This window comes from Agelaius phoeniceus, chromosome 2 (assembly GCF_051311805.1).
Source record: "Agelaius phoeniceus isolate bAgePho1 chromosome 2, bAgePho1.hap1, whole genome shotgun sequence".
NCBI classification, from domain to species: Eukaryota; Metazoa; Chordata; class Aves; order Passeriformes; family Icteridae; genus Agelaius; species Agelaius phoeniceus.
The window spans coordinates 27,649,246-27,671,105 of record NC_135266.1 but is presented as its reverse complement, the minus strand read 5'-3'; the positions used below and the strand labels follow the sequence as shown (position 1 = coordinate 27,671,105).

At 41.8% G+C, this 21,860-nt stretch overlaps 1 protein-coding gene across 1 annotated transcript in view; it reads right to left on the bottom strand.

Moving 5' to 3' along the window:
• The window catches only part of EDAR (ectodysplasin A receptor), a 71,854-nt gene extending 55,764 nt beyond the window's left edge, over nt 1–16,090 (bottom strand). Inside the window, exon 1 of the mRNA XM_077174694.1 lies at nt 15,970–16,090. The gene's annotated coding sequence lies outside the window, so the exon portion shown is untranslated. The remainder of the gene's footprint in view (nt 1–15,969) is intronic.
• Between the last annotated feature and the right edge of the window lie 5,770 nt (nt 16,091–21,860).

Sequence of the window (21,860 nt, the reverse complement as noted above, 5' to 3'; positions counted from 1 at the left end):
GGGCTGGCAGGGATGTTTGAGATCTGGGAAAAAGGAGCTCTTTTAATCCATTTCAGTTATAGAAAACTTTCTATATTTAGGATTTTAAATTATGTTTCATTAAGAATGCAAATTATGAGCATTTCTAGGACTCCAGGTACTTGCATGTCCCAGCTAGCACATAAGTCTCATGCCATTACAAATCTGAATAAGGCAGGTTAAGTTTGCAGCAGAATTAAAATAGAGCAAAAGGGAGGGCAGGAAGAAAGCTTGAACAACACATTTAACGTTTGCCAACTTGGGTGGGAGGAAAAACATCTACACTAGCACCAAACTGACACAACTGCATGTGAAGCTGCAGCATCAATCTCAGCTTGGCTACAGGTATCCTGTTACCATTTATAATTATTTTTTAGATTTTTTTTTCTATGGGCTGTTTTGTAATTTTGTTTAGGTTTTTTTTTTTCTCTTGGGGGGTGATATGTTCTACCTGGTGACAGCAAAAGATTCTCAGAGAAATTGGTTTCATCAACCTGTGACCAATGTATTTAAAAATGGAGCATGGCTCCGCTGCAGCAATCACGGGAAATGTTGCAGACACTTAGCCTGGAGCCTCCATAATTTGTGACACCAAGCTTCTGAGGAAATAGCATTCAGTATTTCATTCTGACATTTCAGCTCTTGACAGCACTACAGAATGCTGCTTGAACCTAAAGTCAAATGCAATAAACTGTGCACAGCTTTGCCAAAAAAAAAAACCAAAAAAAACCAAAACCAAAAACATGAGCAAAGCCAGTTCAGATTGCCATCACAGGGAGCCACAGGAGTGGGAAACAGAAATCCCTGGCTCTAAGCAGCTGCTTCACTCCTGCCTGCCTATTAAAAATAACAGAATTTTCAAGAAACAGTTACAGGCACTATCAGGGCCTTCTGGCCTAAACACAAAATCATAAAACCATTTAGGTTGAAAAAGAACTTTAAGATCATCGAGTCCAACTATTAACCCAGTACTGCCAAGTCCACAAACTCGTAGAATCATTGCATTCTTCCTTCCCAAAAGGATCTTCAGCATCTCCCAAAACAAGAAGGGTTGATAAAGTATCTCACCAAGTGATAAAAGACCATCAGAAGATGCAAATATGAATATGGATGAAAAACTTGTACATTAACTGAGATTGTTCACATAATTGTTTGTGATTAACTACTTGGCCAGGGTATAAATGTATTTTGTATTTGTATACAATGTGCATCTGTTGCTGGTATTGAACAACTACTGCAATAACATGCTGAAAAGGTTCCAGGAAACTTCTGTTTACTGGTAACCACTGGAACTTTTAAAATTTCTTCCGCGCCAATGAAAAATGGGAATACTTATTTATATGTATAAATAAGTATATATAAAATGGGAAGTATATAAAGTATAAATAAAATGGGAATACTATATTATATGTATATATATGTTATATGTACATGTGTATGCAGGGCTGCATGGTAGATCAATAGACACATTTTAGGCTCAAGATAGTTTTTCTGCAGCCTATGAAATTTTGTTTGTACTTTCCCCCCTCTTTGTGTTTCTGATCTAATAATTTTACTGTTCTGAAAATGGATCTTCAAAGTTTGGTGTTCATTATGTTATTCAAGAATAAGAGCATCAGCAATGAATTAGACAGCAAATGCCCTGGATTCACCAACAATTCGTTCTCCACCCCTAAAGAGATGCAATCTTTCTCCCTGTACTCCAAGCATTTGCTGGTTTTTGTCCCCATTCGGTCCTTTGCCTCTGATTACTCAGTTCTTCCCTCACCACACATGCTTTGTGGGGCCAATGACTCCTTTTTAATGCTGTGTGACTCCTCTGGCTGCCATTCCCCACTCCACTGTAGCTCAAGCAGCACCTCAGTGGAAAGCAGCAGGTATCCCTTCCCCCTGCCAGCACCCCGTGCTGTTCCCACAGCCACTCCTCATGTCCCTGCTCTTTTTCATACTTTTGGGAGCCCAAGCGGGATTTGAGCATCCTTTCCGACAACCCTCATGTTTGCTGCAACTCTGACCCTCTGTTCTACCTGCTCCCTTCATGCACCTGTTCTCCAGGGCCATTCAACTCCCCACAGAAAGAAGGTGCTGGACAGAAACCCCAGGCAAGTCACTCTCACCTGCTTGGTGCCTATGCTACCAGGGCAATGAGGCACCATGTGTCATCAGCCTCTGCCTGCAAAGGGGTGGGCAATGTCAAGATCATCTTGCAAATTGAAATACAGCAGCAGTCATGTTTATGATTTGAGAGAGCTGTGGGAAAAGCTCTTCCTGCCTCCTGCCACATCTGTTTCTCTCCAAGAGTTGAGGACAGCCTGCCCGATTCAGAGTCCCTTGGAGTCCCCCAGGCCCTGGTCTGGGGCAGCTCTTAGAAGATGGCTTAGTCTGACTAAATGTGTTGCTCTGTGTAAGCAGTGGAAAAGTCATATTTGTAGTGGTAGCAATGTATTCTATAGCAAAGTCCCATAGTAGAAAATTATTTATTTCCATGACTATTTGCTCGAAATAAAAAAAAGGGTTATAGAAACATAATTTCTAGAAGATAAAACTATCAAGTGCACAACAGCAGCTGAAGAACTACATTTCTTTTACAGCTTGTCTGAAGTGTCACCTTGCAGGGACCTGAGGGCATGTTAAAGTGAAGAGCTTTAAAACAGCGAACAACGAAAGCTAATTCTTCTCCAAAAAAGGCAAACAGGAAACTTGTTTAAAGGACAAAGCTTTCGGTGCATAGCAAGTGCTTGTGTTCACATGTGTGCTCAGGTTGCTTTCAGAGTCTGTTTTTTTGGCTCTCTTGGCTCTGTCTCCAAAAGACATCTACAAAAACTCATGTATGTGTCTAAGTGCCAAATGTGTACACAGCATCTCAGTCACTTTGACAGCAAGCGACAGTTAATTCAAACCATGCATTGCAGGGAGCTCATCCTTTCATGATAAATGGTGGTATTGATAGATGAGTTATTTTTACATTGAGCTTAATTATATCAAATCTCAGCCCACAAGTGTGCAGCAGAAAGGGTAGCATTTTTCTTTGTACTAATAAGCTGTGCTTGTTATTTTTCTTCTCCACTATTCACATGCAATTAAAAGTGACCCAAACCCACGTAAATTATATGCCAATTAAAACCCTTTCATCTTTGTTGTCGTGTCATAACATACTGGATTTACAAATCTGTTAAAAAAAAAAAAACACTAAAAAAATAACTAACAAAAACCCTGCCATAAGACCACCCCTTCTCTTAGCACTTCATGGTGATGTAAGTTTAAATCCTTGAGGAAACAATGACTGAGTTTGCCTGTCTGCATGGAATCAGTTCTGTACATTTTTCTTGCCCAGACTGTTACATATATAAAGCTCCTCACCTGAAACCCTGATGTCCTGTTTATTTCTCACACTACTTCCTACTCTCTTGTAGGAAGAACTCAAAACTGTATACAGAGATACAAATTTGTTCTCCCTAATTTAAGTGCCCAATAAAGCAAACTTCAATTTTTAAAACATAAAGATAGAATTGTGCTGTTCCTGCTCCCAGAGCAGCATCAGCAGCTGGCTGAAGTCAGCATGCCTACTAACAGAAAGGTGTATTAACTCAGTCAGCAGTTTCTCAAATAAAAACAATTAGTTTACAATACAAATGTCAGTGCTCAGAAAATGCTAGAACATTTAAACTTCAAAGCCACTCAAAAGCCTGGAAATACAAACCTAAGATGACCACATTGATACCACCTATTACCCCTTCACTGAAGTCTGCCCTGCAACATCTTTCTCCTAAATCTCTGCTGTATTCTCTGCTTGCACTCTGAATAATTATTCTTTAACAGATTAAAATGTATTCCTGTAACTTTAATAAGGACTAAAGGCTTGATCACAGGGTATGGTTAGCACATTTCAGAGGAGTATATGTTTTCCACAGATCAATTTATTGGTGCAGGTGTATGACACACTTTGAGTAAAATGGGATGACATCAAATACTCCCTCTATTTAATTTGGAACAGGGAGCTGAATTTCCAACACCTGCATCTCAAGAGAGTGCCAAAGCTATGGGCTTATTGGATATTAGCAGCAGGGCTACTTTGTGGTTTTGGTTTTTTTAAACTGGTTGTATTTACCCAAACTTTAAGTGGATTCCAAAGCAAATGGGCTTTGTGTGGCCATGAAGCAATTTCCCACACACTTCCACAGCTTAAATGGGCACCTCCAGCCCCTTTCCCCTGGGGACCCCAGAGGTTTCATGGTGCACAACAGCATGTGACAAGGGTGCCTTGTGAGCCACTGACAAATGCACATGGCAGCAAGGTCTTTGCAAATGTCCCAGTGAGAAGAGCTTCATCTGGAGCTGGCCACAAGACACTGAAAATCAGAAATCATTCTTCATGCTTGCTAGTGTTCATGGAGCTATTTGCCTCTTAGCTGTCTTTGACTTTAACTAGCCTGGACTAATGTCCAGCATTTTTCCCAGGAAAGTTTCCTTCTTGACTGGGGATCAGGCCAGATTCATAGCAGGAACAGTGCCATAATGGACTCAGTGCTGCACAGCAGACACAGAAGGTGGCAGCATCCTTGCTACAGCCAGAGTCTCAGAAGGGACACCTCAAAACAGAAATCTTCAAAATGCCTTGGCCATGACCCTGGCAGGGCTTAGAAACCTGACAAGGCTTGGCCATACAGTCCTCCAGACTCACCCCAAATTCCAGCCTATGGAACTTCTCCTACCACTGCTTCATATCTTTGCACTTAATACCCCCATCATCTACAGGGCAACACAAGGCCAAACACCTCCACCTGCCAGGATCCTCCTTTGTTTGAACACAGTTTTGTAAATCTTCCTTCTAAGTGGCTGGGAGCTGGCTGGGTGGCTCCATAGAGAGGGAGCTGTTCAGAGCCCCTGGCCAGGCAGCGTGGCTATACAGGCTCCCTCTTTGTCCAGCTCCCTCCTATTGCAGCTTTTCTGTTTTGCATGAGACAGTTTTTGTCTCTTTTTCACTCACTCACATGACTTCCAAACCTAGTGACTGGGGCACCACCTGGGTCAGGGTTTGGAAACTGGGCTACAGTTCTTACTCCGAGCTAAATTTAGATCTCTTATATTATTACCCAGAGCCTACATCTCCACACACTTTGGCAGGTGTGTGTGGACACCCTAGCCACCATGTGGCAGCATTATTTTTTCTTTTGCTCTCCAAATTGTCACTTATGCCTAGGAAAATGTAACAGTTAAAAAAGCAAAAGGAATAGACAGGCAGACACCCCTTTTGGAATGCAGAAGAGCTGGGGCTGGGGACACTGCTCTGAGTAAAACAGCTAAAGTCTTCACAGACCGAGAAGCACGTTGAGTCCAGATCTCCCACCTGAGCTCCCTGAGCGTGTAACAGTGTGACCATGCTCAGTGGCAGGACTTGAAGTGTGGCATGTGGGTCTGTTCATCCAGCACAGGCCAAGCCAGGTAAAGCATGTCCAGAAGCACACGTTCAGGCATGCAAGGAACTCACTGGATGCAAACGTGGGTGTTGAGGTATGTAGGCACCTCTGCGGTGAAGAGGAGGCAAGCAAGATTTCTCAGTATCTAAGTTTCAGACTTAGCATGTGAGGTGACTTGTCTGCTAGGCATCCAAGTTCCTCCTTGGGATTAAGTCCTTGAAGATGATCTAACAGAAAGTGTCTGCTTCTCACTTCAGAGTGCTGCTGATCAAAGACTCTGAGAGTGCCTGTTATTCTGTGCACTTTTCACACACCCAGCACTAATTGCTCTTCTGTGATTAAGGAAAAGTGCTTTATCTATATATACAAAAAAGCATAAAAACTCCAGATGAAAAATATTGCAGAGTTGAGCAGAATTGTTTATGAGTTTGCATTTGTTCTGTGAAAGTCAACATACCTATGACGATAAGCAAAGGTCTGTGTGCACCTCTTGTTAGATTAATCCATCTAAAATTAGTAATGGTGGGGAAAATACTACAGAGAGCAGCTTCTGCATGTATTTCTGGGAAACTTGAGCTGTTAGCAATGTCTTTGCACTTGGCTTTGCAATGGGAAAAGCAGATGTCTTTCACTCCTTTTGATTAAACTCATACAGTTTCAGCAGCTTGTGCAGCAATTGTGCCTTTAAATTTTAATCCATCTCTGACATAGGCACAGGCAACAGCATATAAAAGTACATCAACATTTTGTTAAAATAAATGGCAAAACCACTGACAACATCAGGACTGAGGCAGCATCTCAAGTCTTCCCACTCAAGTCTTTATGCCAAACTGTTTTAAAATGGCACGAACAGAAAGTTCTGAAGAAACAAAACAAATCCAGACATCATGCTTTCCTCTCATTTTCTTTCCTTCTGCATTTTAGAATTCCAGGAAAAAGACATGCATACAGAAAATTTTTAGTTTTTACTTTAGCTGCTAAACGCATGTATCATTCCACTGCTTTTGTCTTATTTTTGTCACATATATTTTAAGAAATAATTTTATGATGCTTCTTATGAGCATCTCTGAAATTCTCCAGGGAGGCTTGCATAATTAGCAAGATCTTACTGAATTAATAAGCCAGAGCACTTTTGTAAAGGCATGAAAATAATGCCAAGGCTGTGCTGTGGATGTTGAGCTCAACTGCAGTGCTTTGTTGAAAGCAAGCACTCCCTTCCAAGGCAGCCAGTGGCTCTACCAGCTGTAAGCCCATCTCTTTGCAGTCACAGACTCTTGCAGCGATGCCATACAAAGCCTTTCGAGCCGCTACAAACCACAACAAGTTCAAAACTTGACTCATGTCTAGAACTTCGACTCCCTCTCTGTTGCTGGCTTAGTCACTGCCAGCAGCCCTGCATGCATCTGCTGATCCTGCAGTATCCTCAGCACCGTTCCCTCCTGTGGGAAAGCCCTGGTTAGTCAGACTGCAGCGAGGCAGGGTATTGTTAGATTTCTCTTACCATTGTGCTGCTTTGTTCTTCCTGCATTCTCATCTTAATGACGGTGCGAGCTGTTGGCCTTCCACACTTTCTTTGTGCCTATGTAAATTCAGTGTTTGATGCAGAAGAGGCGGAGACAATTTCTAAGTCAAGGGGCAGGTGTGAGTGAAAGGAGCAACCCAACAGCCAAACTATTTGAAAAAGAAACCTTTAATGTCTCATCAGCTCAGCGCTAAAAAAAAAAAAAAAGCCTTCATAACTTGCCTCAAAAACTGGAAAAACAGGGTGTCTAGCTATAATTTAAGACATTAATAATAACAAGATATTGCAGTTCCCTGACACATTTTGACTTTTGCATGGTGAAATGCTATCTTAAAACTAGGTCTGATTATAAAAATGTGAAACACAGTCAGTGACAAAGAAATTACAGACAGGTTTAGCCCAGGCTAAATTTTAGAACACACCTGAAAAAACTATTCTTTCCCTTTCTTTAATGGACATTCTGAAAAGGATATTTGCAATGTAACAACTTTACAGGACTGACCATGGTCTTCAGAGGTATTTAGTGCAGCCTTGGGATGTCACACCTCAATTAATAAAAAAAGTTTCAGCAAAAAGTATTTTTTACCTGCAAGCAATGAGTATACACTTTTCCAGTCTGGGAGTCTCCTTTCCAGCGTAGAAAACATAGTAAAGCAAGAACGAACACATCCTGTCAGATGGGAACAGAGGACAGTACAAGCTGTCTAAATCTCCACAATTTATTTTTATTTCCCTGGTCTAGAAAAGGCTTTCAGGCCTGGAGTTAAAGCTTAAGAGTATGAATAGCTTGCTTGCCATTTGTGGGACAATGTGACTATTTGAAGTTTTGTGTGCTTATAAGCTCCACCATTGTAAGTTACAATTTACAGTAGACAGGCACATAAAGTTTCCTCACCACAAGCATCTTTACAGTCATCATGGAAATCTCAACAAGAAACCAAAAGTCAAATTTCTTATTGGATTTATTCCTTCTGCTGAAATAATAATTTTTTTCCATGGCTGACTCATCTAGAAAATTTTTATTAAGTTAGTAGCAAATGCTCTTTGCCCCTTCAAAGCTATCACATAAAGATAACAGTGTTTTCTTTTAATCTTTTTTTTCATTACTGAATATTATGCTTACAACAGTCCTGCTTTGCTACAGATGGTTTCCTGTTGTTTCTGCCAAATGTGAAATAGCTATAAAACTTGAAAAGGTTCTGATGCTGTCACTGCATGAAAAATTACATCTACAAGGGAAAATTAAATATGAGCCTTAGCCTTTAATTTCTTTAATCTTACTTAGTAAGTGAACTTTTTTACTCCCACCCCCAACTCAAAGCTTCCGATAACATGACCTGAAGGGAAAAACACAGCTATGTATTTTAGTCAGGTATAAAGCCTTCATTAACAAAAACAAAAAAAGAGGAAGGGGAAGTAGATAATTCTCATGTCCAGACCAACCAAACAGCCACCAACTCCAGCTGACAAGAGCAGTGCCTTTGGCTCAGTTTCATAAAATACATAAAGTCATTTCTGTTAGAAGACTGTGAAGTTCCTGTTTTCAGTGCTATAATAAGGAAATCTGTCACCTTAGCAGACAAATTACTAGAAAATGGCTTGTGCAATCCCAAGGGGACAGAGCCTTTGCTCCTTGCATGGGCAAACCTCAGTGAACTCAATGACAGCTTTACTTGAACACAAGAGTATTAAGAAAGACTTCAAAGAGAAATTGAATTTTATACATGTGATGAAGAAAACTCGTGATGCTCTGATGCTCTCTATAGGCATAGTTCAGTGTTAAATGGGCAAAGGGCTAGGAAAAAGGTATTTTACTAGCAAAGTAACTTACTAAGGCACATAACTTATGAATGGAGCATCAATGAACAAGTGAGCTTCACCGCTCTCTCAAATTTCTGTCAGTGTTTGACCAGCACCACATCAACAGACTCATTTTCTAGTAAAAAAAAATCAGGGATCATTTAACCTTCTACCAACAAGGTAAGACTGTGCTCAGTGCCATGGATCTGCCTCTACAGACACTGGGGGTAGAGACAAAGAGAGTAAATATGAGAAATTGCTCTGTCATTTTGAGTGCATTTATCTGCTGCTGTACATAGAAGGTCTGATATCTTCGAGCTCTGCAGCATGAGAAGCAAGTGTTCTGTGTTACACCAGAGATTTGGCAAGCACCCATTTCTGCAGGAAAAAAGGCATTTAATTGCAATCTCACCCAAGACATTAGATCTCAACTTCCCAGCTGCTCAGATCCCTTCTAGGGATCATTCTAGGGTTTGGATCTGATACTCATTTGCTAGAAGAGGAGTTTCACTCTTGGTTGGAAAGAGAAGTTGGTGGAGTTTTAGGTTTTTTTAACCTGTGGTGCCTTTCCCTGCTGTGGGGGCTGCAATTTAAAAGGGGAGGTAGAGGTGACATTGTGGGCAGGAGTGAGTGGAAAATATGTACACTCATCAAGCTGCAAGCAGATGTCTCATCTACATGTGGACGTGCCTCTCCCATGTGCTGTACCCCCAAGGGCACCACTCACTGCCTCCTCAAAGTTGCTCCTGGTGTTTCCCCATGCATAGATATTTGCAGCAGAGGTACCCATTTGTTTGTTTAGTCTGACTTCCACCAAAGCTAAATTAGAAACAGCTATTGCAAGCTCTGGGAGACCTGCACTATACTGGGCACACTCCTGTAGTTCAGCCCAGCTGTGGCTCCTTGGTCATTGTGAAGGTATCCAGGTCTGGGAGAGCAGGGGTGCAAGGCACCTGTAAGGCTGACATGCTGGACCTGCTGCTTTCTCTGAGAGACCCTGCCTGGTGCCTGACTTTGTTGTCTGTGAAAACCACTGACTGATCACTTGAGCCAGGAAAGCACTCACAGACAAGCACCCTTTATTTCTCTTTTGCAGTGTAGCCTGTGTACATGGGGATCTTGCAAGAAAATCAGAAATTGACAGGCAGGTTGGATATCTGCTGACATGACTGGAGAGTCTCCTGTTGGCTTTATTGGCAAGTATATCGAGTCCCTTTACCTTCATTTTATCAGGTTGGGGGTTTTTTGTTTGTTTTTTTTAATTTATTACCATTATATAATTTGGTCACCAGATGAATATTTTGCACCTTTCACATCCATTTAAATACAACAAAGTGCTAGTAATGGATTTTTCTCACAACTGGTTAGAAACCATGATAAAAAACATAACCCTACCACATCAGAGATGTTCTTCATATACCATAAAATATTTGCATTTAGGTTTCCTTGTTGCTAGCCAGTGCCATCTGTTATCTGTTTTGGTCTGCTTATAAGAACTGGCAATTTTTGAAAATTGAAAGCAAGACAAGAACAATGGCTTTTTGCTTTGTATTTTACTCCCCAAAGAAACCAACTGGATCTACACATGCACAGAAAATATACCCCTCCAACTGGCAATATATTAGCACATGCTTTTTCTGTATGGAAAATTTAAAGACAAGACTCATCACAGGGAAGTATTTGAATTTAATGAAATAAATCTGTGCCCCACAATGCCTGGATACTCAGTTTTACATTTGTCTCTCTTGGAGGGTGTTGACACAGACTTGGTGATGGAATAAATGGTGACAGCTGAGATAGTTACTGCCCTCAGCTGTGCGCTCTGTCCCTCTCTTGGAAATTTTTACCCTCCTGCAGCTGGCAAAACTGGATGCTTCATGAAACCAGCTTCAGACTGCCAGACTTCACGCCAGCCCATAAACTCCCGTGGCCTGGAGGTGAGCCCACAAGCCATTGAGCCATGCCTGCTGTGCAGGTGGCAAACACTCAGACAGAAAGGGGGTGGCCAGTTGAAGGTGCTGCTGCTTCACTTGGCCCCTGTCACGTACCACTGTATGGGTGGCAGCCCACAGATCATTCTTTCCTATGTTTGTAAGTACAAATGTGCCCAACTCAGGGGACACATTGTCACAGCGACCCACCGAGAGAAGAAATGGCAAAATCCCGAGTGACAAAAAGAGAACATGTCCCCAGCCTTTCTAGTTTTTGTGGACTCCAATAGGAAGACAAATGTTACTTAAGGATGGTAATTTCAAGTTTTGCTTTGTTATAAGAGGTAAACTGAAGTCCCTCATGTTTGAGGATGTCGACTGTTTCATAGCTCCTAATGAGAGCAGGCTATAAACCAGCACCAGGTATTCTCTCTATTCTCTCTAAAATAGACTCTCTCTATTTTAGCCTTTGATATCATCTGTTCCTCATATTTTTGCAGTCCCAGTGTTTCTCTTCCAAGATGTGTGATATAGATGTACAGGTTCTTTTAGTTTTCTTCTTTTCAGTGACAGAAACCAAGTTCTAAAAAGCCTCAATTTATCAGCAATTACTGCACAGATCTTTTTTCCTCCCTGATCCTTCTCCCAAGAAGTGGAGTGTGTATAGAGTTCCAAAAGAAAAATGGAGCATGTCCTAGGAATGCATCCTTCTAGCCTGGATAATTACAAATATCTAATCCTGAACTAATAAAATGGTTCTTGCTTCAAATGAAATGCAAAATTCTGACAATCTGCAAATAATTGTGTGCTGCTTAACTGGCACTTCAGTAGTTTTTGTTTGTGATATATCCAGAGGAAGAGATGGATGCACTGTCAGAATTAAAGCTCTCTCATTATTTGTCCATATGTTTCTGCTTTGGTCCCCATGCTGTTATGTTGCTGTACAGAGGATAAGGCCTAGTCTTCATATGCATGTGGAGTAGGGAAAAGGGTGAATTATTCCTGGGTTCCTTCTTACTAAAGAGCTGGTTTGGGCTTGGATGCAGCTAAGTTTTGCAGCACCATATCTTTCCTGGCTGCAAAGCCCAAAGAACCAGAGGCTCATTGAGATGATCTTCAGGGAATGTGCATCATCAGCACTTGCACAGCAGAGACAAAGACAGAAAGAAACTGGAAGTAATGGATTTTTCTATGCCAAGCTCCAGTAAGGAGTTGGTATCTCACTGAGGATTGGTTGGGAAGAGCTGGATACTGAAGAGTAGCAACTAGATTGATCTTGAAAATCAAAAGGGTCTCTCGGTCCATCAACATTCAGGATGCTGCAAGTATAATCTAATTAAGTTATCTGAACACTTTTGCTTTTTCTCCCCGATTCACCCATAGCCATTGATTGTATCAAAGTAACATTCTCAAAACACAGTATACCATGCACATTTTATTATCAGAACAGGACCCTGAATAGTCAGGCCATTGAGACCCTCCTAGCTTCCTATGCACAACAAGTAAAGCAAAGATCAGCTGAGATACCACCAACTGCTGGAGAGGTTCCTTGTGGGACAGGGAATGGGACAACATCAACCTTCTCAAAAAGTCTTTCTGCTAATAAAACTTATACAGCTCTGGCAGTCCCTTCTGCTACATAAACTCTTACCAGCCATCTCCTCCCAAAAAGCAAACAGGAAAAATTTAAGGCACCAAATAAAAAAAAAATCTCAGCTCTGCAGAACAGTCTCTAAAAAAGAATGCCAGAAATTCTGTGAAATACACCAGGGACTTAGCTATTGATTTTGCACTGCAGATGGTCAGACATTATGGTAATGTGGCAATGTAAAACCTGTTGCTAGATTCATGGTGAGTGATTCAGTTCAAACATTGTGGCTTAACTTCACAGAATGACACTTCTGACATTTCAAAACTAGCACTTGCTTGCGTCAGATCAGGAGGATGTGGCTCTGACTCCATCTCCACAGAGATTTGAAAATCCACTGGCAAAGCTTTAACTTCTTCATAAGACAATAGCAGATAATGCTTTTTAAGTCATTTTTGTTTATCTTTTATTCTTTTGTTTCTAATGGACTCCTTCTGAATTTGAAAATAACGTCCTCTCGACTTTTGTTCTGATTTCCCCAGTGGAAAGAAACTGAAAAAGCTGATCTACGTCAAGTCAGAAGAAATGTGTGCAAAGTTAATATAAATCAGGAAACAGCGTTTGATCACTGGATGTAGCCAAAGAGCCAGCAAGAGCTGAGCACACAACCCTTGTGGGAGTTTTGCCATTGACTGCATTGGCCCAGAATCTTATCCATTTGTAATAGAATTGGATGAATGATAAATCAAACAAAGGAACAGCAAGTTACTTGGCCTCCAAATAATATTTGTATGTTCTAGTCTTCGCTGTATGAAGGTTCTTAGTTTTCTGGGACAAGTATAGTTGAACACTTGGTCCATAAATTGACCATTGGCAGAGGTCAGTTACACTTTGCCAAGGTGGACAGTCTTACACATTACAATTCCATCCTTGTTCAGTAATAATCTAAATCTTTACAGGGACTTACCTTCTTGGAATATACATGACAAGAAAGTGTCTCTGTTTTTGTAAATACCTCCCTGACCTATTGACACACCAGCCAGAACTTTTCTACATGTTAGGAAAGAAGGGTTTTCTGCAACAAAAGCTGCTGCTTCAGGACCTGTTGAGTAAAAAGGGGTACCTGTTACCTTCTATGGCATCATAAAATATATACTGGGTCTTAAGGGCCAGGAGGGCACCAGAAGGCAGTAAAGGCCTGCTTTCAGAATAATCAGAAGGAGAAATTAGATACATTTTACAGGAGTCAATGGAAAGGCTGGTCTACACTCAGCTTCACACCAATGACTCATGTAGGGCGGGGCTATGCTGGCACCTCTCTGGTTATTCTGCTATAGGCAGTAGTTCACATTGCAATTTATCTACCTTTTTGCTGAAAAGAGAAGTAGCATAGATATGATCTGAGACCCAGTTGCATCCTAGCATGGTTAAAGGAAACAACTCTGTTGATGATATTAGAGGGGAATTCCTCCATTGATGACAACATGAGAAAAACATTATCTTAATATTAATCTAATCTTCAAAAGCTTATGCTGCTATTTCTTGAAAACTGAGACTTGAATCATTTATAGCACAGCTATATGGGTTCAGTTAGAAACTTTAGACTCCATTAAAATATTTCAGTCCTCTAAGAAATGCCACCTTAACACATAAAGTTGAAATGTTCCACGTGAAGTAATTTTCAGGGGAATTCTTAACAGTGCTATGGTAAAATTGCATTCAGTTCAACATTTTCAGTGAGATGATTTCCATGGCACACAATTCAGTATGATGCCTTGAAAATGACCATCTCACAATCCTATGTGAAAAATTAAAGCATCACATGTTTTTCATCTAGCTGTAATAGAGAAAAATCAGTCTATTTATGCCAGTGGTTTTCTGCAAAAGCTATCTATGTTCTAAAAAAAAAAAGCCTGCTGGCTTTTTCTGGGCACATTCTCATCTGAGCTCTTTCTTGTGGTCAGACTACATTATTGCAAACAGAACACAGCTATGCTGTGCCCTACCAACCAAAAGAACTGGGCTAAGCTCTGGTAACAGTTTCACCATTGTCAATGATCTCCAGTGAAAATGGGTTCACAGGAGGTTACCTGAAGGTGGAATTGTTCCCACTGAGTGGTGTGGAGCCAACTTGCTGCTGCTCAATATATTTCCTTTATTTGATAGTTCTTGTCTTTTTCAATTTATCAATTGATTTCTTATTAGTATTGGTCTTCAATAGAGGATACCCAAACTTCCTTTCTTTTCACTTTGTACAACTTAGGCATTTCTGAAGAAATGCCTAAGTTGTACGAAGTGAAAAGAAAGAAAGAAGAACAAAGAACTGAGTAATCCTGATAATAGTAATTTGGTTTGGCCCTGCTTTGCACAGTCCCATTAATTTCCTTTTAAAATTTGCAATCTTCCATGATTTTTCCCATAGAGCTTCCAGAGATTTCCACCATTTGCCCAAAACATTTCAAGACCTATCATTCGAAACTGCAGCACACAACATCAACTCCCACCTCTGCTGTAGAGGAGGGGCAGCATGGCCATTGGCCTTGTCTACTCAATGAAAAGCAGCCAAAACTGTGAAAGTTTTCCTTGTAGTTTGAGGCACGTAGAGAGGTTTAGGGTGGTAACCCAAGGAGGTGCTGGTCACTAAGCTCCTTGGCATTGTTGCGCTATTGATGAGGATCTCACCCCATGGGGGACAGACCCTAAGTGCCATCCATTGCCCTTTCATACAATATATAAAGCTTCACTGGTTGTAAAAATGAAAACACCTTTTCTCTTAGGCATATTAGTGTCTAGCTGCACTTTTACTAATACACAGTATCAGTGCTCTGGCCGTGGCAGCAGCAGCAGCTAAAACCATCCAACTCAGTATAAATGACAATCTTTCAGAGTCTGCAAGGTTCACAGAGGCCACTTCACCATTGGAGCAGGTTCTGCAGTCCCAGAGGAGCTCTCCTCCCCCAGGCATAGCTGGGCATTTCAAATCTACTTTGGCACCATGTATGGCTACTGAGTCCTGTGCCTGGAGCAGGTATGCAGCACCACTCTGCCCAGCTACTTCTCAGTGTGGGCAGCAGCCTGCTTTCCTCTCTGGACCTCAGTCTCAGAGTACCCTTTCACAGAGAGATTGTGGAAGCAGGGAAAATCAAAATCAGAATGCTATGAACATGTATTCACATGTGTATGCAGTCAGCCACAACACTATCAATACTGTGATATTTTACAGCAGTGGTTGGGACTTCAAAAGTATAGCAGCAGTGTAAAAAATACATGCAAATTAGTTTGCAATGTTAACACAAAACTCAAAAAAGCAGTTCCAATATTCTCTGGAGAAATTTATTCTTCCATTGAAATAAAAACACACTGGATCCTCTAGAGTTTAGAAACCAGTCAGAACATCAGTACTTCTAATAATAAAAAAGTCTACCACGCATTCTGTGTGAAGAAACTAACTTCTAACCAAAGGTACTACCAGGAACTGCAGTTACTTCCTAGAATTCACAGAAAAAGCAGTTCTTTAGTCCTGTGCTAGCAGCAGAGAAACTCTCTGGATGGTAGACCTCTTTCAAACGAAGCTTAAACCCAACACGATATCCAGCCACAGCCCTCAGTGACATCCCCGTGACAGTGTGGATCCTGTACCAGAGGCACGCTGGCTCTGGGGAGAGGCAGGCGACGAACTCGACGGGAGCCTACCTTGCACAGACGGGCTCACGGCCTCCGAAGCCCGGAGAAGGGCTGCTCCGGCGGGCACAGGGAGCGGGATGCCCGCAGCTGCTCCGGCAGGCACAGGGCACACAGAGAGCAGGATTCCCGCAGCCGCTCCGGCGGGCACACAGAGCGGGATGCCCGCAGCCGCTCCGGCGGGCACAGGGCACACAGAGAGCAGGATTCCCGCAGCCTCTCCGGCAGGCACAGGGAGCGGGATGCCCGCAGCCGCTCCGGCAGGCACAGGGCACAGAGAGCAGGATGCCCGCAGCCGCTCCGGCGGGCACAGGGCACAGGGTCCCGCTCGCTCGGGCTCTCACAGGTGCCAGCGCGCGTCTCCTCCGCTCGCAGAGTTTGTCATGAATGTCCCCAGCTGGGTCCCAGCGAGCCCAAACACCTCGGAGCGTCAGCCCACGGCCCCGCGGTCCGCTCGCAACTTCTCCTTCCCTCGCTCTCCGCTGGGAAGTTCGGCAGAGCCGCGGGCGCCGGAGCGGGCTCCGCTCTCTGCGAAAACTCGCCTGCCCCACCTAGAGGAGCCCCGCAGGATGAGGAGGAGTCCCGAGCCCATGCCCGCCGCCGTCGAGCTCGGATTTGGCTGGGGAACGGAAGGTTTTATCTGCTTTGGCCGAGAGAAGGAGAGCCAGAGCCTGGGGTGCCGGGGAATGCTTCTGGGGAGCTCCTGAGAGAAGAAGGGAGGGGGAAGTTTGATGACTGAACTGGTTCAATTTAGTGAATGTTGCTATGGCAAAATCAAACTATCCTGTGGGAATACCTGATTTTCAGATAACTTGGGGCGGCTCCTCTGAAGCCCGCCTCAGTTTCTTATTCTTCAATGTAAGTTTTGGAGACTTCCTGGACTTCCCATAGGACTCTTACCAGAAAGGGATAGCATGGGGGACTTCAGGAATCACTGGTTCCTCAGGAGCACAAAGAGCTCCTTGATGCATCTAGAAAATTCTAAAGAATAACCTAGATGATTTACAAATTGAAAATGTCATAGGTACCTTTCTGAACTATTGATTCTTTTATTCCCAAGCAAACTTGAAATATTCTTATACAGTTGTGCTTTCTAAAGGTGGCAAATTCTGGTTGTCAACTAGCTTTGGAAAGGGAATTGCCAGTATTTCTGCAAAGACAGTGTTCCTTAAAATCAGAAAATGTGAAATAACCTACTCAGATAGCGTTATTTATCACTGAAGTGAAAATAAATGAAATTAAAAACACCCAGCCCACCTGCAAGTGGCTTGAGAGCAGTTAGAGCACTTAATTCAGAGGTCATAAAGGAGAAACATATCAACACTACATCTTTTTTGAGCATCCAATATGTAGTATGAAAAACTGACAGTGCTTGATCAGTGGAAAATTTTTTTCAAATGAGATCTTTCAGCCTTGTTGGATACAAGATTCTTAATTGTGCATTGGTGTGTGTTGCTCTTGTCATTCTGCAGCTGACCTTACAGTCACCATCCCACTGGGCAAAGGCATGCATTGAAAGCAGGGGTGCTTTTGTTCTTATCTAACACCTACCAAACTCAATATGTGAATCAACATTAAAATATAATCGGGCATTTTTTCATTTTATTAAGAAACATATTCAATACAATGGTTCCAGCTGTCAAATCTGACCCTGGACTACACAGCAAGTTGTTTCTTACCTGCAGAGAACAGATTTTGGCTGGTATCACTACAACATGGATAAGCCTGTCTGACCTTCCACAGGGATCACTTCTCTTAGCAGCAAGTGAATATTTCCTGAACCTAGTTCTTTTCTGAAACAGAGTTATAGGAGAGACAAGGATGAAGGTGGTAGTATCAGGGCAGGTTCACTGGAAATGATGGAATAAAACAGGAAAGATGTTGCTTCCCTATAGCCTACGGGGTGTATCCATTCCTGAGAAGAGACAAAGGCAGCTGGACCAGGAAAGACAGAGGACAGTGTGGAGCAGAGGGCAGAGGGAGAACAATAGCTGTTTATCCCCATTGCCTTCCATTGTAGAAGCAAGGCTTATACAATGCTTGTGTTCCCTTCGAATGGCATTTGAATCTACTGGCCAATAAAGATACATTCTCAGAAGCCTCTAACAATAAGCAGCTGGCTAAAGACAGTCATCCCAAATCTATTGCCTAGATTTGGAGAAAGCATACTGTGAACACACCTTATGAGAAAGCAACAAATCCATGCAGAGAGAGACCTCACACATTCTCCAGCCACCCAAAAAGCATACATCTTCTTAGACCACACAAGTCAGTCAACCCACAGAACACAAATCTGTAGGAAATCAGGATTCATTAGTTCCAGTACTTCTGGAGCAAGATGTTTTTCTGTGGATGGTTTATCATTGTGGGTCTGAGAAGCATTGGAGAATTTTATGGTTTATATTTTTGGACCAAATTAGATTAATTTTCATTCTTCTGTTTGTCCCAGTCTTCAAGGCAGCTAGGCTGTGCCAAGGGAAAATTCACAATGCAATATGGTTGGCCAAGGTCCTGCCTCTAGTGAACCAAACCTCATGGTTTGGTTTTGAGGTCCACATCCTATCAGGGCTGACATCTGGCCCAGAGAAGCTGCTCTGCAAAGACACTCTGTGAAAAAGAGAAACTCATGTTTTGCTGACCCAGCCACAGTGGAAAAGTAAATATGAAAGAAGAAGAGCTACTTTTGTCAAAGAGCCACCAAGATGACAGTGTGCTTTTTAAGCTGCCACATTGATTCCTGGCATCAGGGAACAGACTGAAAGGATTAACTACCCCTTTCAGCCCCTATGACATCCATATGTCACTCAGCCACCCTCTCTGACAAGAGAAATTCCTGCCCTGAACACCCAGCTGGAATGAGGGGACATGCAGGTATCAGTGACAAAATAAGTATATGCAGCCACAAGAAAGGAAAGGAGGAATGAGCCATGATGAACCTATGAACTTGTGAGGCTTCTTACTGCTTACCTTTTCTATCAGAATGGAAGTCTATATGGCACAAGAATATCTGTTGTCACATTATCATCCTTCCACCCTGCCTTCGGTCCCACCAGAGGCAGCCCAAGGGTGGAGCATGTCACTGCAATATTTCTTAAGTTTGTCCAAAGGGCCTGTGTCTTCCCTCAAGTCATGGGAGAGGTAGAATGACATGAGAAGTGCCTGTACTGCAAGCCTGAAACAGTGAGTTTGCCTGGTGTGTGTTCTTGCTGCTGCTAAGTAAAGCTGATGGAGCTCTACCTTTTTGCATTTTCTGTCTCCCTTTTCTGCAGGGCTGGTATCCCCCTGCCCCACTGCAGCACAAGACACTGGCATCCAGAGGTGGTACATGAGGAGAAGGAGAAAACATCATGCCCATTGGAGATACCTTCTCCTTTTGTGGTGGAAAATTGTCTGGTTTTTAACAAAACTTGAGCTGTCTGAAGACCTCCATTGTCTCACAGAAGAAGTGACATTCATTTTATTGCAACACTTAGAGCTGAGAAAGATACTGTAAGAAGGAAAATGAAATAATTGAGCAGAACCTCCTAGGAATGAAAAGCCAACACTTCTGGAGGTGTGCTTGATAAAGGGCCCCTTTCCCAGAGCTTACATTTATTTCCCAAAATACAAAATTACAAAATAACCAGCATACACCTGCAAAGGGCTCCCATTAGCATCCTGCCTATTTCAAAAGCTGGACTCACTGGTGTTAGACTGATGACTATACATGAGCATACTCATCCAGGGCTTCTAACCCTGCTCCTTTCCTCCATAACCCACCCAGTTATCTCAGTCAGATTTATTGCAACACCTACCACTGCCCTCAGCCTTTCTCCCTCAACACTTTCTACGTCCATGGGGTTGCCCTTCACTGGTTCTATCTGTCCAAGACCCATCGCACTGCTTTCAGATGCCACCCATTTTATTAGGCCAGAGAAAACACACATGGGTGCTGGTTTATGTAGACACTAGACCGATAAAGGTTCCTTACAGCCAGAAAAGTTTGGTTTCTTTTAAATGGCATCTTTCAGTGATTCTTCAGGTTTAACTGACTCACTTCTTCAGCTGACTCATTGCAAGCCCCCTGCCTTACACTTATCTGGGAACTGAAACTGCTTACCAAGTCACAAAACCCTACATAGCATTTGGAGAACTTCTTCCAAATCTTCAGGTACACTGTTTCAAGTTAGCCCATTTAAATATATTTCTGGTTTTCAGAATTATGTCTTTTACAAGAACCTAGTTCACAAGAACCTAGTTCTGAAAACTGCAAAGCAATTAGCTTAGCTCGAACACCCACAGTAACCATGCCCTTGAGTTTGCAATAAATATTTCAAATAATTAGCAATGTATTTCTGTGCCTTCTAGAATGTGTGTAGTTAACAAATACATTAATCATGACTCCTTTCCTAAAAGGAAGAACTCATGACAAATACTGCAGAAGTAATTAAAACAAAAGCAAATGAAAATACCCTTTCCCTTGCTGCTGAGAAAGAACTCCTTATTTGTTATATGGTATTTTCTTCCCAGTCTTTCATTAACTCAAGCAGGCTTTGGAGAGCACAGGAGGATGGATCCAAGCACAAACCCTTCTCAAATATCTGAAAAGCCGAGGGAAGAGAGGAAGCTAGGAAAGAGTTAAACTGATGGGCCAGGAACAAATGGAATACAGGATGCTTGAGATACACTGTGGTATCAGAAGTATTCTTAAGAGGCCTCTTCCTGCATCACAAATGTCTCCCAGAGTTTTACTATTCATTTTATAAAAACCCTGGATTCTAAGACAGTCGGTAGCTCAAACTCTTGATCTAGACTTTGGATACAGCATTTTAAACCAGTGATCAGTGGATGTTTACTGTGGTACACTATATTTGAATCTACATTTGTACCTTCATTCTCTGCAGCATTTTTGTTCGCATGTATTGCTTTGTATTGTAATTTTTCACTTTTGTATATATGCTGACCTTCTCTCTTCATTGACATTTCCGTACTTACTGTTGTAAAATTACTTTCTTTACCAATGTCTTTCCATATAGTTTCACTTAGTTTTATTTCTTGATGTATATTCTAGAGATAAGACATTCGTCAAACTGCTGTTTTCTTTTATTACCCTATTGTTATATCTAAAACTGGCTCACATTTTGTGAGGTTTTATTATTTGGGGAGGAGAGAGAACTATGGGTATTAAAAACCATTAATCTCTGATGCTTCCAGATTTGTCATTTTTATTCCAAACCTTTTCAGTACTAGGAGAGATTTCTTCCATCTTCAATATTCTTGCCTATCTTATTTAATTTCATATTTTCTCTGCTGAAATCATCCTGCACAGAAGATGCCAATGTCAGAAAGTTTCTTTAAAACCCTAAACTTTAGGGGAGCACTTAACATATGTGTATATTCAATGTAAATTATGCATACTTACACACATGTTAATGTTCTGTTCCAAGCTGACCTTGTATTTTCTCTACCTTTTGAAAACATTCCAATTTTATCTGTGTCTCTCTTTGATATCAAATCGTCAGAGGCAACAACAGTACTGGATATTTTGCCTATGCTAATATTTACCAATGGCTTCCATCAGGAGACTTCATCATAACACAGATTTTGACTTAAGGATGTAAATTTTGGAGAAAGTAAAATTTATAGTTTGCTTTTTGCTACTATACACACTGATCTGAGAGTTATGCATTTCTGAATATCACTATTTGCAATTTTACAATGAAAAGTGAATCATTAAATTATCCAAACTTTCTTCTTACAGTGAATGTGCTCCAACATTGTGGAAAGGGAAACAACTTTTTCCCCTGAAATTATTTCTTGTTAGTGTTATTGGCATTTAGTGCTGATCTGCAAGGAAGAGAAATCTCCTATGCTTGTAATGACTTATCCCTGTGTACAGGAAAAATGCAAGAGCTGGGAAGAAA